The 15,297-nt window shown below is 38.5% G+C and overlaps 1 long non-coding RNA gene across 10 annotated transcripts; it reads left to right on the plus strand.

Moving 5' to 3' along the window:
- Nucleotides 1-3,030: 3,030 nt before the first annotated feature.
- Nucleotides 3,031-14,756, plus strand: LOC124263821. 10 transcript variants are annotated; one of them, XR_006894951.1, is made up of 12 exons: nt 3,031-3,176; nt 4,556-4,596; nt 5,237-5,306; nt 6,350-6,446; nt 6,724-6,760; nt 7,468-7,550; nt 7,934-7,977; nt 8,904-8,936; nt 10,782-10,831; nt 11,329-11,378; nt 11,885-11,934; nt 12,885-14,756. It is a non-coding gene; the product is annotated as an uncharacterized LOC124263821 (long non-coding RNA). The 10 variants fall into 10 exon arrangements; XR_006894956.1 differs by having other exon boundaries at nt 7,940-7,977; XR_006894948.1 differs by having other exon boundaries at nt 7,480-7,550.
- The last annotated feature ends 541 nt before the right edge of the window (nt 14,757-15,297 follow it).

The raw sequence follows: 15,297 nt of genomic DNA on the forward strand, positions 1-15,297 counted from the left end.
CAGCAACTTATCACAGAACCAACAAGGATCACCCAAACGACTAGTACGTTAATTGATTTAATCTTTGTTTCAAACCCTAATTGTATTCGCACTTCGGGTGTGCTTGATCCTTTTTGCAGTGATCATTGTACTACAATCTGTCCATACTTTTATAATAAAATCGCATAGGTTTGATAAATGATTAATAATGTTTAATACGCAGGTTGCTTGCTTTCCTATCATGCTGCATATTATTTAATATTTGTTTTATTCATGTATCAGTGAAATGGAGAGGTATTCAAATAAGCCATTACGGCTTGTTTACCAATCCTAGTTCAATTTATTTTGAATAAAATATGTTTACACTAACCCTACCTGGCGCCAAAGGAAGCTTCAGGAAGCCATAGACATACGGAGATGTCAGACAGCACTTACCATGTTGTTTTAGTGTATCACTGGCCTCCTCGTGTTTGTATTATATATCCCATCAAATCTATTACCATGTTGTTTTAGCGTATCACTGGCCTCCTCGTGTTTGTATTATATCCCATCAAATCTATTACCATGTTGTTTTAGCGTATCACTGGCCTCCTCGTGTTTGTATTATATCCCATCAAATCCCATCAAATCTATTACCATGTTGTTTTAGCGTATCACTGGCCTCCTCGTGTTTGTATTATATCCCATCAAATCTATTACCATGTTGTTTTAGTGTATCACTGGCCTCCTCGTGTTTGTATTATATCCCATCAAATCTATTACCATGTTGTTTTAGCGTATCACTGGCCTCCTCGTGTTTGTATTATATCCCATCAAATCTATTACCATGTTGTTTTAGTGTATCACTGGCCTCCTCGTGTTTGTATTATATCCCATCAAATCTATTACCATGTTGTTTTAGTGTATCACTGGCCTCCTCGTGTTTGTATTATATCCCATCAAATCTATTACCATGTTGTTTTAGTGTATCACTGGCCTCCTCGTGTTTGTATTATATCCCATCAAATCTATTACCATGTTGTTTTAGTGTATCACTGGCCTCCTCGTGTTTGTATTATATCCCATCAAATCTATTACCATGTTGTTTTAGCGTATCACTGGCCTCCTCGTGTTTGTATTATATCCCATCAAATCTATTACCATGTTGTTTTAGTGTATCACTGGCCTCCTCGTGTTTGTATTATATCCCATCAAATCTATTACCATGTTGTTTTAGCGTATCACTGGCCTCCTCGTGTTTGTATTATATCCCATCAAATCTATTACCATGTTGTTTTAGCGTATCACTGGCCTCCTCGTGTTTGTATTATATCCCATCAAATCTATTACCATGTTGTTTTAGCGTATCACTGGCCTCCTCGTGTTTGTATTATATCCCATCAAATCTATTACCATGTTGTTTTAGCGTATCACTGGCCTCCTCGTGTTTGTATTATATCCCATCAAATCTATTACCATGTTGTTTTAGTGTATCACTGGCCTCCTCGTGTTTGTATTATATCCCATCAAATCTATTACCATGTTGTTTTAGCGTATCACTGGCCTCCTCGTGTTTGTATTATATCCCATCAAATCTATTACCATGTTGTTTTAGCGTATCACTGGCCTCCTCGTGTTTGTATTATATCCCATCAAATCTATTACCATGTTGTTTTAGTGTATCACTGGCCTCCTCGTGTTTGTATTATATCCCATCAAATCTATTACCATGTTGTTTTAGCGTATCACTGGCCTCCTCGTGTTTGTATTATATCCCATCAAATCTATTACCATGTTGTTTTAGTGTATCACTGGCCTCCTCGTGTTTGTATTATATCCCATCAAATCTATTACCATGTTGTTTTAGCGTATCACTGGCCTCCTCGTGTTTGTATTATATCCCATCAAATCTATTACCATGTTGTTTTAGTGTATCACTGGCCTCCTCGTGTTTGTATTATATCCCATCAAATCTATTACCATGTTGTTTTAGCGTATCACTGGCCTCCTCGTGTTTGTATTATATCCCATCAAATCTATTACCATGTTGTTTTAGTGTATCACTGGCCTCCTCGTGTTTGTATTATATCCCATCAAATCTATTACCATGTTGTTTTAGTGTATCACTGGCCTCCTCGTGTTTGTATTATATCCCATCAAATCTATTACCATGTTGTTTTAGTGTATCACTGGCCTCCTCGTGTTTGTATTATATCCCATCAAATCTATTACCATGTTGTTTTAGTGTATCACTGGCCTCCTCGTGTTTGTATTATATCCCATCAAATCTATTACCATGTTGTTTTAGCGTATCACTGGCCTCCTCGTGTTTGTATTATATCCCATCAAATCTATTACCATGTTGTTTTAGTGTATCACTGGCCTCCTCGTGTTTGTATTATATCCCATCAAATCTATTACCATGTTGTTTTAGTGTATCACTGGCCTCCTCGTGTTTGTATTACATCCCATCAATCTATCATGTTGTTTTTAATGTATCACTGGCCTCATGTTATTACATATTCTTCCTCAACATTGTTAAACTTGTTATACATGTTTTCTATGTAAGTGCCCATGTATGTGTGTGTATATATATATATATATATATATATACACACACACCCCTTATACTCCCTACCATTCACCTGATGAAGGAGCAAGCATACACTCCAAAACGTCGTGTTATTCACAATAATGAAGTTGACACCCATACAATCTTGCTTTTCCTGTGATAATTTAGGAAACAATTTTTTTCTGTAAGTGTATGTTCATTTCAGAGACTAGATATTAGTTATTATTGGAGGGGCGTGACTGAGGTGCGGTGCGGTGAACAGAGATTGCTTGCCAGGCGGGTGCATTATCTCACTTCGCGATTTTACGTCAGATAGTATTCAGTAACGACATTTGTCACTTCACACTGGAAGCATAACTGGCTGTGTTTAATTTTATTAATAACTTTAAATGTTATATTGCCCTTTCATTCGTTCTTTTTCTGACATCTCAAAGGTGAAATAATTAATCATATTTCGTTTACTTGGTGGTGAAACCTTTTAGTAAAGCCCGTCACCGGAAGCACGTGGTTACACATCGCCATTTTCATGTGTGCAGTTCATGCTTGCGGATGGAGGTGTGGATGTCTCGATGGGCTAATGTCGGTTGCAGTCCCTCGTCTTCATTCACATTCTATTTTGATGAAGACATTTGTTTCAGTGATGCCGGTAAATGAATTTCTCAGCGTGCATATTGACCACTGAATATTTTACACTATTTCCTTAATTTAAGTAGCACGTTGCCCTGTTGGATCAGACAAGAGCGTAGTCAGAATCCGACTCAATCCTCGGCTGCAGGCCAATTAGCGATCGTTTAATAAGTGCAAATTGTCGTCTGGTGATGTAGTAGTAGCTGGCATTTCTTATTTTATTGTATTTTGGCTTTTGTACGAAAAATAAGTTACGATCTGGATCATAGGTTATTCGAAATCTAGGATGGGAGCCATTGTTGGAGCCAATTTAGCTGTTCTCGGTGATGACAAAGATGACGAGTCTGACTTGTTTCTCGCTGCCTATCATGTCAGTTTTTGATGTGGTAGTGTGGAGGGAATCACGTTCGAGATGACACTTGAGGCATTTGTCTGAGAGATTCTAAATTGCAGCATTGGTCTCTGCTTTAGCATTTCTTGATTCTTTTTTTTTCATGGTGCATTAGCAGTGAGAATTGGGGGAAGATATGTTCTTCAGCAACATAGCTTTTCTTAAGAGGTAATAACAAACAGAACTATTTGGTCGACTCAACCTGGAAAGACTTTAACGTCTCTCTCTCTCCTCCACCCCCACCCCCCAAATTTCATTATGCAAGGCCTCAGCCAAACCCTTATGTTATGGCTTTTTCTTAAATCATCACCTGAATATACTGATATCTTTTCCTCACTAAAATTTGGGGGGGGGGGGAGGGGAAAGAGAGGTAAGGGCGGAAGTCTTACCCTCAACCTTGTGTTCACAGGTGCTCATGTTAATCACTGGATTGTCTGGTTCAGACTCTTCAACTGGTCACCTAGCTGCAATGTGCTGAGTGCAGCATTTAACACTTTTGCTTAGTTCAATTTTCTACCACCAATGATTTTGTTGGTCAGAATTACAGTTGTGTCCAGTATTTACATTAAACCATCCCTTAAGTTATGGCCTGTAGGGTGGTTATTTGGGGTCAAGCTTCAGTAGCACTTCTAACAAAGCTTTTGATGATGACAAAGATGACGAGTCTGATGCATTTCTCACCATCTACCATGCCAGTTTTTGGTTTGGGAAAGTGGTAGGATTTGCTTTCAAGATGACAATTGAGGCATTTGTCTGAGAAAACTGTAGTGAATACTAATGTTAAAGTATGCTGTTGCTTTGTACCAGTAGTTTCTGAAATCTGGGATAAATATGGCTTTGCAAGTCAATACTGTAGAGTGGTGTATTGACTTGGGGTTTGATCATGCACCATGGCTACTTATCCTAAGTCTGTAACTGGGAAATAATTCCACCACATAATCAAAGTTTATCAGTGATTTGGAGGATTTCTTGTCCCAACCCAATTAAAAATATTTCCCTTGTTTCAGGTGGACTCTTGTCCAGCTCGGCATCGAACATCCATGCAGTGGTAAGAACTTTACCTGATAAGTACCGAATATTAGGATAAACAAAGATGATTTTATATGTTCAATGTAAAGTTTGCAATCTTACTCAAACTTGCATTTTCATTTTCTTTGACATGCAATGATGCGTTTACTGAAGTCTCTGACTCATTGTGATTGACTATTACCGGATTCTGAGCATGTCACAGACCTAACCTGATGCCACCTGATCAGTTTTTCTTTTTGTTAGTTGAATTTCAGTAGTTTCATTGTTTGGACTAAATCACTGCTTGTAATGTTTGACAATACAGTATTCTTATGGTGAAGTTAACAGTTAAGCAACATCGGTTGCAGAAAATCCTTATGAGAGACCATGTTTAGTAGTGACTCTTGGGCTTCGGTCCTGTCCCACTGCAAAGCCCATGGCTTAAAATTGCTTCTCTTCACCCAGCAGTTAATAGCTACCCAAGGTGATGAGATGGTCATACGACTTTTAACATTCTATTGCTTCGCAGGCAACTTCGGTTATAGTGACCGATGTAATAATGTTATAGCGAAGAGCATACAGTTTGTACACACATTATTATTCATAATTAACCTCGATTTCAACACGGCAGGATGGTGTATTTCTTGATGGAATCTGTATTTTGGTAACTCTTCTTCCAGTTCTGATGACACTGATCCTGATGGCTCTAATAACAAGTTGAAAATGTCTTGAAAAGTCAAGCTAAGAAAGGTAAGTTTAACCCATGCACATACTTGGTATTATCGCTAAAATGGAGTGATGCACTAATTGAAGTGTGATACATAAGGATGGATGTCTTGATGGTTGCATCATGTAAAAACCTTTTTGAAAAACCTTTTCAGGAAGACCTTAACATGTTGAATATTTGGATTACTAGGGTTATTGTTTTGGTCATATACTAATAATCAAGGCATCTACTACAGGTGTATTGTCTAAAACATGGTGAGTGATTCAGCGTTACTTTTGCATAAATCAAGTATTATTTATTTCCTGGTGGACTCATATTTCCTGAACACTGGCCGCAAATAGTGATTGAGGAAATCTTAGAACATTGTATAAAATAACTAAAATTAAGTTCTCAGCATTACTGTGGAGGTTGGATAAACTGATTGGGGCACCTACCAACTCACAAAGTTCAAATTTCCTCCAGCACTAGACAGTGTATGTGTAGGATGACATGCAATGATGGTTTACTGAAGTCTCTGAATTGTTATGATAGACTTTTACCGGGATTCTGAGCATGTCAACTACGCCATAACTAGAGCAAAGATCATGATGAAGCACTGGTCCTTGTTTAGTGTTATTGTTTGAAGGGTTCCTTGAATCTTCTAGATCCTCAAATACTAGCTATACAGACTGCATGATCCAGAACGCAAGTCATTCATAGCTGAACGATGCTGTCTATCCTCGTAAGGCCAAATAGATAAAAATGTATTGATTACACTTAAAATTTAGGGAAGGTAGGTAGGAATTTGGGGTTCTTTTTACGTTTTTTTTTAAGAAGGAAAGTACAAACTAATAATACATGTATCAAATGTGTAATTGTTTATTCAATCAAGCTTGCAGCCATCATGTCCACTTTCTATATCAGAATGACTGATATGTGTCGGTGCAGGGAAAAACAATGGTATCTGAAAGCTTATTTTATTCAGTCTGCATAAAAAAAATAGGGTCTGCACCAGAATTCAAGGGTTGGTTGGGTAATCAGAACCACAACATGTTCTTTTTAGCCCTAACATGTTTATTCTTTTTAGACAAATCAAGAGCACATACATGAAGATGGCTTGTGTGTCTTAGAAATCACTCTGGACCAACAGCTTCAGCAGATGGACTGCCAGGAATTTCTAGCAAGTAAGCATATTTAATGTTTCATAACATTCAATCACTTAACTGTTGGAAGAGAAGTAAAATCACATACATGCAATGACGTCAATATTAACCTGAGACTGATCTTGTGCTGCGATATAAAGTCCTTGTTCTGCGTGAGCATTGAGCTCGGACCCGTTCGCCGCAAAGCCGAATGTCCATGACAGTCTATATAGTGTGAGCTTCTGAGCATGTCTGCCTATGTTTTGCGTGTGTTGTGGTTGGGTGGCCTCTTATTGGGCATCTGTTCCTTTTCTTCCAGAGTTGTGCCATGAATGACTTCTATCCAGTGAAAACATGTAAGTATCATTTACTTTGTGGTTTATCCATCTCTTCCTCTTTAATGCCCTCGCATGGATAGATCTGGACCTGCTCCGACTCGAGTCGGAGGTAGATTTCTGATATAAATGTCTTTAAAAAACATACTGATTTGCCTGTCAATGAGTTGTAGAGTGCCCTGATGTTCAGTTTAGCATTTCTAATTCACAAATCATACATATGCTTCTGATTTTAAGAAAATGTACTTTTTTAATATTTTATACAAAAATTGTCCCAATTTGCTCTTGTTTTGGTATCCTATATATATTTCTGTATGGGATACCTTCCCTGTGAAGCTTGTAGAGGAGCCAATGGACAGATGTTCACATGACTTGGTTAATGGGGTTAGTAATTGTTTATCCCATGTAGGCCTGTATTACCTAGAACTATTAAATTCTGTGATAAAGCTGGAATGTTGCTGACTTGGGTAATACTGGCTGGATCCACTTGACATGTTATATAGGTTGATCAAAGCCCATCCCTAGTGTCATGCCACATGCAGTGATGAGAAAAATGTACGAGAACACGTGTGGAGTGGATCTTTGTTCTGCGTATTGCATTGAGCTTAGATTTCACTATTCCAACACTAGGTTCGTTGAAGATTTCTATATAAAGTGAGCTATAGATCTGAGCATGTATTTCTTTTGAACATTGCTGGAAAAGTATAAAGGACGTTTATTATGAGTAGTTTGATTTTTAGGTGTGGGAGAAGTGACATCCGCTTCACATGACATGACTGCTTCACTTGAAAAAGAGGAAGAAAAAAGAAAGGTAAACCAAATGTTAAACAAGTTCATAATTTCAAATTAGATAAGTGAGTAAAGATATTTTCCAAAATCACTCCCACAAAGTATCCCTTGTTAAAGAAAAAATAATCTTGGTTGCAAGTGAAAAGGAGTAACTCATACAAACCTGAATCCATGAGGTGTCTTACATGCCATGATGTGAGTGTTGCCTGACAGATGAAGCAAACAGGTGCCCCTGGTGTTCTGCTTTCGGGCATTGAGCTAAGGGGCACCTGCTCTGTGGCATCTCGAATGAAGGTATGAAGTCCACATGTTGGCTGTCATACAGTTGAGCATCTGAGCATGGTGAAGCCTACAAACAGTAGTTTATGATAAACGTATTGTGTACATTTTGTGGGTATTTTGCAGGTGCAGATTTTCAGCTGCTGTTGAAGTTCTCAGAACAGGAAAAGGTATGTGAATGTGCTACACACTGAAGAAGTATCTGCTTAAAGCATTAGCACTATGCCATCAATGTGATAACTTGGAACACCAAAAGGGTTCCATGGTGAAACTGACAGAACTTGGCTTTTGATCGAATCTGTTTCTAACATACACGAACAGAAAATGTTCAGGGCTACCCAATATTTTTTTTCTTTTCTTTTTGTCATGCCACTGCATATTTTATTTTGTGTTATAAATGAATTGACAGTGTTTCCCTCAGAGGTTCTTGCACCATCACTATCCTGTATATTTACTTGTAATGTCTACCTAGTAACCTATCACAGGGGCGGCGGGGTAGCCTAGTGGTTAAGCGTTGGCTCGTCAGACCCGGGTTGATTCCCCACATTGGCACAATGTGTGCAGCCCATTTCTGGTGTCCCCAGCCGTGATATTGCTGGAATATTGCTAAAAGCGGCGTAAAACTAAACTCTCAGTGTAATGTCTACCTAGTAACCTATCACATGGAAATGACTCGCAGAATGCAAGGATGATGCTTTTTAGCCTGATCCTGATGATGGTTCATGTATTAGCTTCTGAGCACTGTGATAATATTCTCCGTTCTATAGATGGTCTGAAAACTAATTCTATCTTGAACCAGCAAATGTTGTCATGAAACTATGAAAAGTTTCATTCTCAAGATGTTATTCAGCTGTGATAAAGCTGAAATATTGCTGAATGGAGCATTAATCAAGAGGTCATTCATTGTTGGTCCAGTTTGCAAGGGGTTGAGGGTTTTGCTCTTGAAGGAAATGATTTATCTGAATGCCTTTTATGTAACCTAAGTGTGAAAGTAATGTTTTCAGATTTCTGTAGGAATTTGGCCTGTGAACATGTATATATGGAGCCTGTGTTTTCCTACGTTTTAGATGGTAAGAGTTTTGAATGTATGTTTCAGGTAATCTTGGCCAACACAACAGGAATCCACATGGTTAGTCTTTTTGTAGATACTGACATATAGTCGTATAACTTGATGGTTGTGGTATTGTACTAAGCACATTTGTGATGATACTTTGTGCAGGCTAGAGTTTCGGACAATGATTAAATTCATTGAATGAGGCTAATGCATATCTGAAATGTGCTGTGAATTCAGACTTGCAGAATATTGCTTGACATTGCTTGGCAGTCCGCTGAATCAGCCACTTGATATACTTTAATATGTATATAGGAACATCCATGTAACAGCCAAGCTTTCATGGTGACTGAAGCATACTATGTTAGACGTATTTGACATTCCGTGGGTGCTAAGCTAATAAAACTTCAAAAGATGTGCTTACTGGGATACCCCAGGAAAATACACTAAATATTATATATCAATAAGCCGTTAAACATTCCGTGTCTCTACTGTTGAGATGCATGGTCGCTAGTTTCTGAGAAATGTGGCACACTGCTGAATTATCCACTTGATATATACTATGACCAGAAATTGAGAATTTTAGGAATATGTTTAATTGGATTTCTAGTATAAACAACCTTGACCAGCTATCAAGTGCTTGGTTTCATTCAAGAGACAACTCCATTAAGCCTTTTTCATTAGTTTGTGAAGAGTTATCCCCCTTTGTTTACTTGCTAGAAGACAGCATTTTCAGTGATCTCAGTATGGATTATTTAGAGAAGAGAAGTTGATTTTAGAGTATTATAACAAGGACATCAGATCAGCTAAAGTGATTTCAAGTAGAACAGGCATCCCTTTGTCCACTGTTTATCGTGTTTTGAACAATATTGCAAATGGATATGGCATTGAGCACCAGGGAGGCGCAGGTAGGCCCAGAAAATTGATTGTTGGTGACAGGAGGCGGCTTGGTGTTCTTGTTTCTAAAAACAAACGAAGGAGTTTAGAAAACTTAAGGCTGGATATGATTGATAGAGGAACTGTGGCTGTCTGTAAGGAGACAATTAGAACTGAGCTGCATGCACTGGGTTGGCAGAAAAGTCGAGGGATTCCATCACCGATCATGAAACCTGAACAAAAGGAGGGAAGGGTGAACTGGTGCTTACAGCATAGAAATTTTATCTGGGACAATGTGATTTTCTCAGATGAAAGTTCTGTGTGGCTGTTTCCTAAAACACTGAAATTCTGGACCAAACAAGCTGAAAAACCTTTGTATCAGCGCGCTCTGTACTTTAACATGTGAGGTGGCATATCTGTGTTAGGGGCAATGCCCCTCTTTGTATTTGAAGGGAATACGAACAGTGAGCGGTTCAGATATTCTCGAGGGACATTTACTTCCATCTGCTCACGTGTTCTAAGGAAATGTTTTGAATTTCCAGCAGGACAACGACCCAAAACATTGTTCAAAGCATTCACAGGCCTGGTTTCGGACCCAAAATGACATCATTAGATTTGCCAAGTTATAGCCCCAACCTAAATCCAATAGAAAATGTTTGGGGACTTATGAAGGAAAGTGTCAATAAGAGAAATCTGACAAATATTGCTGAAATGAAAGAAGTGGTCCGATATTGGGACAGCATGGACCACGACTTTCTAACTTCTTTGATTAGTAGTATGCCCCGCGGCATTGAAGCCTGCATTGCTGCCCTATGACTTTACAAAGTACTAACTGTTCACCGGTCTTTGAATCTGGAGTTATGTTCTGCTAATATTCACATTTAATACGCGAGTAATGAGTGGAAAAAATATAAAAATTACAATCTTTAAATTCTCAATTTCTTGTTGTACTGTACTTTGTGTAGAAGACATGCATTCAGGTCGAATGTGATGTTTTCCCACAAATTGTTGTTATGGACCAATGTTCAATGTCAGTTTTCGTTTCAGGTTCTGCAATTCTATCAGGATGAAGTCATTCCTCTGAATCAATTCATTTGGTAAGTAATTTAAGACACTTCAAGAAATAGTGATAATGACACATTCATGATGATACTTTTGTGCAGGCTAGAGTTTCGGACAATGATTAAAGTCATTGAATGAGGCTAATGCATTCCTGAAATGTGCTGTGAATTCAAACTTGTAGAATATTGCTTGATATTTCATACTGATGTGTCATTTAATATGTATATAGGAACATCCATGTAACAGCCAAGCTTTCATGGTGACTGAATCATACTGTGTTAAACCTATTTGACATTCCGTGGGTGCTAAGCTGATAAAACTTCAAAACATGTGCTTACTGGGATACCCCAGGAAAATACACTAAATATGATATCTCAATAAGTGTCTCTACTGTTGAGATGCATGGTTGCTAGTTGCTAAGAAATGTGGCACACTGCTGAATTATCCACTTGATCTACTTTGTGTAGAAGACATGCATTCAGGTAGAGTGTTTTCCCACAAATTGTTGTACTGACCAACATTTTCCTTTCAGGCTCTGCAATTTTATCAGGATGAAGTCATTCCTCTGAATCAATTCATTTGGTAAGTAATTTAAAACACTTAAAGAAATAGTGATAATGACACATTCATGATGATACTTTGTGCAGGCTAGAGTTTCGGACAATGATTAAATTCATTGAGTGAGGCTAATGCATTCCTGAAATGTGCTGTGAATTCAAACTTGTAGAATATTGCTTGATATTTCATACTGATGTCATTTATTATAATATATATATATATATATAGGAACATCCATGTAACAGCCAAGCTTTCATGGTGACTGAAGCATACTATGTTTGACATTCCGGTGCTAAGCTAATAAAACTTCAACAGATGTGCTTACTGGGATACCCCAGGAAAATACACTAAATATGATATATCAATAAGCTGTTAAACATTCTATCTACTGTTGAGATGCATGGTTGCTAGTTGCTAAGAAATGTGGCACACTGCTGAATTATCCACTTGATCTACTTTGTGTAGAAGACATGCATTCAGGTAGAGTGTTTTTCCACAAATTGTTGTACTGACCAACATTTTCCTTTCAGGCTCTGCAATTTTATCAGGATGAAGTCATTCCTCTGAATCAATTCATTTGGTAAGTAATTTAAAACACTTAAAGAAATAGTGATAATGACACATTCATGATGATACTTTGTGCAGGCTAGAGTTTCGGACAATGATTAAATTCATTGAGTGAGGCTAATGCATACCTGAAGTGTGTCCTTTTTATGCAGAGGCCCAGATAAGCTGCGTTATCCGGGTAAAATACATAGAAAATTCCCATTTAATGCATTGAAATATAATTGTTATGCGTACCAATTCACGCATTTAAAATGTTAGATCATAAAAAGTTTAAAACAAGTCGCGTCACGGAATATATTTAGAAAAATCGCTTGGGTATGAAAATGACATTGATTGCTATCAAGTTGTACTGTTAGTATAGGGCAAGTGTTGTACTGTCAGTATAGGATGAGTGATTTCCATTATATTTAACTTGGTTTTGATTAGGTATTACATAAGGCAGAAACATACCTACTTAGTAAACTAACTCAATGACACAATACTTAGGTGAGTAAAATGACTGAACTAAGCACATATTAGAAAGCAGTGGGTAGCGGAAAAGCAAATACCCACTCAACATTCATAATACCCACTCCAAAAATATACATTGGGTACAGTACCCACATCAGCTTAGTCTTATCTGGAGCTCTGTTTATGTATCTTTTTTTATATGTATTTATCTTTTTTTCTGGCTCTATTCCTGCTGTTTATTTAGGATGGTCCGTTATGAAAGCATGTTGTCTTCATTCTACCATTCATCAGTTTCAATAAACCCTTGGTCCCGGTTTGAATTGACCATCAGCAACCCTTACTCGTAAGAGGTGACTAACGGTATTGGGTGGTCAGGCTCGCTGACTTGGAATATTGTTGAGTGCAACGTTTCAATAAACCTGGGTTTTTATTTAGTTCTAAGTAGACATACTTTCTGATAGTATAATATTTATTCGCTTTTAGTTTGAAGTAACAAAATTGTTTTTCTTGCAGACTTCAGCAATTGAGCTTCACTCCTGGATGCATGATAAGCGAGTAGATAAACATTAATGAATATCGCACAGCCTGCACAGCTTATGACATCACAGAACTTGTTTGACCTCGCATTATGACGTCAGAAGGGCTAAACCCAGTCCACCTCGTGTTTTAGACCATATCAAAGTCAAAGGCTCTGCACCCTCGACTTCGCATGCTGGCCTTTGTCCATGAATTCATGCGTCACGTTTCGACCTCTTTCCACACCTTGGGCATGAACAGTGGGACAATGGACTATTATTATATAGTCTTGTTACTCTGTAGAAACAAGAAATCAGTGATATGTCAGTTGTGTATGCAGCAATTTCTTGGAGTAGGAAATTGTTTCGTTAATATGTCAATCTGTCTGGAGGCTTCACCACCATCGTTTCCATTGAAAGTGGAAGAAGAACCAAATAGTATCAACACTCACCCAGTGGAAAGTTTAAATTAAAACGCAAAACAATCGGTAAGACACAACACTTCAACTAAAAGTCACAATGTCAATGACACTTGTAAGTGGGAGCCAGCTCGACCTCTTCGTCTTTGCGTTTCTTGCTATTTCCTCGGACACAGGATATGGATGTAGGTGCTGTGTACAGATCATCAACGGACCAGTTCTTGTTTTGGCATCGGTGCACACACAATAGCACTTTTTTTATTATGTCCTTCAAACAGCCAAGAGTCCCAATTGATACAGTTGACAAACGTCATGGTCAACTACTCTTCAGGACAAACCCTTAGTCTGATGTTACATGTAGTTGGTTGACTTCTGTTGAGAAGTTCGCTCAAGACTTCTGTTGCCGAGAGGTGCCAAGGGATCTTAGACTCCACCATGTATCCTGGGCTGTTTAAAAGGGGATAGCTGTCTTCAAATACAGTAGTCCCTCAGTGGGTCCACAACACTTTATTAGTGATTCAATGTTGTATAACTACATGGTGTGATCACAAGAGCTAGGCGGCATGTCGGAGGCGATGGTCAGCCAACCTGCCTAACCGCTGTCTCAGGGTCAAGTCTCGACTAACACAAAGCGTTCTCAATGTATCCCGAAGGGTAGAATCCTGATCAGACTGTCACGTGTCGTATTTGTGACAGATGTCTGGTCAGAATGCAGTATCCCGCACCTCATCCACATTGTCATGCTTCAGTGGCCAACCAGCCTTTGTCTAACTTTGATTATATGCAGCTAATGACCTGGTGGCCATGATGACAATGGTCAAGCTGTGTTAATTTCATTTCCATTGACAGCATGGCCATTACTTAGAGATATTCAATTTACATAACTCAAGGAATATCATAAATATCCCTGATGAACACTGTTCCAAAGTGCCTACGATACTGCTTCGAGTTTGTTGCATTCACATGATTTGCTTTTATGATTGTAGACTTGTTTTCCTGCCATATTGCTAAAGATCCCAAGAGCATGCGTTTGTTTTGTGTCTATAGAACCAATGTTGAAAACAAAAGTCAAGTCAAGTCAATAATTTGATATGCCTATGAAGTAAGTTTTTTCAGAGGTTGAATCACAACTCGTGAATACACGGACAAAGGGCTATTATGCGGAACTGTGCATTGATCATTGTCCCATTCTATTCATCCATTATGTGCGGAACGAGGTCGAAAACGTGACCCATGAATACACTCGGGAGAAAGGCCATGAGGTCGAGAGTGCAGAGCCTTTGTGGTCCAGAACGTGAGGTTGACAGGGTGTAGCCCCTCCTTTAGACCATGAGGTCAGAGTTTTGTGACATCATAGGCTGTGCTGGCTGTGGGATATTCATTAAGTTTTATCTACTGAAGTGTTACCAACTGTATGGTGCTGTGTAAAATTGCAGACAATAAATCTGAAGGGAAAATTTGGAGTCATTTGTTTATGCTGAACTGATGAATTCCTTGGCCATTGTTTTGTGCCAGGTGCATTTTTCAACCAATCAGATTCTGATTAGATTCTTTGGCCTGTCATACTCGTGTTTCACCCGGTTTCACATTGGGTTTTCAGATCCAGTTTAGAATTTATCTTCAGCTACCCATGCCTGTCGTAAGAGGCGACTAATGGGATCAGGTGGTCACGTTTGCTGACTTGGTTGACATGTCGTCCTATCCCAATTGTGTAAATTAATGCTCAGGATGTTGATCACTGGATTGTCTGATCCAGACTTGATTATTTACAGACCATCGCCATATAACTGAAATATTGCCGAGTATGGCGTTCAATAACAATCACATTGGGTGTTCATGTTCAAAGGAGCATTAATGATTCTTTGATAATGGTGGAATTACGGTTAAAAATATTAGATGACTCAGTCTGAAAATATTCATGTCTATAGGTTGTGTGCATACAACAGTTCTGTGAAGGGAAAGGGCAGCCATAACATTAGTAGTCAAGTCTTG

Source organism: Haliotis rubra, unplaced genomic scaffold, assembly GCF_003918875.1.
Source record: "Haliotis rubra isolate DU_JTF1 unplaced genomic scaffold, ASM391887v1 Scf9, whole genome shotgun sequence".
Classification (NCBI taxonomy): domain Eukaryota; kingdom Metazoa; phylum Mollusca; class Gastropoda; order Lepetellida; family Haliotidae; genus Haliotis; species Haliotis rubra.